The following is a 1,603-nucleotide window of genomic DNA, read 5'->3' as shown; positions in this document are numbered from 1 at the left end:
GAGACAGAGCTTTAATAGAAGGAGGGCAAATCTTTTGAAAACCTTGAGGATGAGAAAACAAGAAGTGCAAGTAATTCAGCTTTTTTTAACAACTGCCTTGATGCTAATATTTGAACAAATGGAACAGAGACTAAATGAATTACATAACATTTGATAAAGAATTCATGACCGATTATTACTTCTTGCAACATAGCACGATCAACTTTTTCATTTTCTCTTGGATTAATGATGGTTGGTGACAACGCTGATGATGCATTATCGTTTTAGGAGTTATTATAATGAGACCTGGCATATTAAGCTATTGTGAAAAGTATTATATGTATTGTTTATTTAGGTAATTGATGTCTGTTTCAAAGCATTGTTTCGAATAATGTTTGGGGGGTCTCTGGATATTTTCTTCACCCAAAGACAACATTAGACTTATCATTTCAATTGTCACTCCCTTCTTGTGTTAGTTAGTGAATAAATAGACATGTTACAATCCAACACAGTAGAAGGTACAGTACAGTATGTGATGGGCACAGTCTATCCTACATCTGTAAGAGTGTTAGTTTCCCTCAGTGTTAAGCCCCAGAGGGCCGATGTCAGGGTCTGCAATAGTTAAACAGCTACAGCCTGTCTGATGAGCATTGTTATTGTCCTCCTCAACACTGACATGAGGACTCTTTCCTCTCACTTTCCCATGCTCTCTGTCTCTTCCTTTCTCTCCCTTTCTCTCCCTTTCTCTCTCTTTCTCTCTCTCTTTCTCTCTCTCTCTCTCTCTCTCTCTCTCTCTCTCTCTCTCTCTCTCTCTCTCTCTCTCTCTCTCTCTCTCTCTCTCTCTCTCTCTCTCTCTCTCTCTCTCTCTCTCTCTCTCTCTCTCTCTCTTACATTCTGTCTCTCATCCCCTCCAACCGAGAGTGACAATGCCACCATTCAAAAAATAAACGTCCACATGTGGCTGGACAGGTCAGTGTTATGAGTAAAGCTACTGTGTACATAAGCCAGTGTTCAATGCCAGCCAGATAACTACATATATGTAAACACGGATGTCTTACATCCCAGAGTTAAATAAGGAGTTTTGTTATGAACACTGCAGTCAATTATGGCTTATTATCATATTTATGAGGTAACAATTCTACTACAAATTGAGAACAAATTCTTTACATGTTTTGAGACAGCAAAGCACTGCGCGGTGGAAGCGGTTTACATATCTTAGTTCAAAAGGGACATACGAGTTGAAACCGTAAATCCCGAGGGATAATCTTATGTTTGTGCACCCGAGTCTGAGCCCGAGTGAAATCGTGCATGTTTGATTCGAACCTTTTGAACGCTTTTCTGTTCGTTCTGATTGGAGGGGGAGGGGGGGGGGGAGATTTTCTTCCAACCCGAACTGTCACCAGCAGTCACCCCGCACGTTTCCACGCTGCTTATTGAAGACAAACAATAAACCCGTGGCAGATATCAATGGCAGAGATGAGAAGGCAGGCAGAAGATCTGCTGGGAACCAGCCCCAGCCCGCTCTCCATCTCCTGCAGCACCTCTCACTCTCAATTATTTGGCTCCTGTCACAACAAATCAATCAAATTACCGCTCCAGGACTGTGTGCGCAGCTGCGCCTATT

The sequence above is a fragment of the Osmerus eperlanus genome, chromosome 15 (genome assembly GCF_963692335.1).
Source record: "Osmerus eperlanus chromosome 15, fOsmEpe2.1, whole genome shotgun sequence".
Classification (NCBI taxonomy): domain Eukaryota; kingdom Metazoa; phylum Chordata; class Actinopteri; order Osmeriformes; family Osmeridae; genus Osmerus; species Osmerus eperlanus.
The sequence above is the reverse complement of the archived record's forward strand: the minus strand, read 5'-3'. Positions refer to the sequence as shown.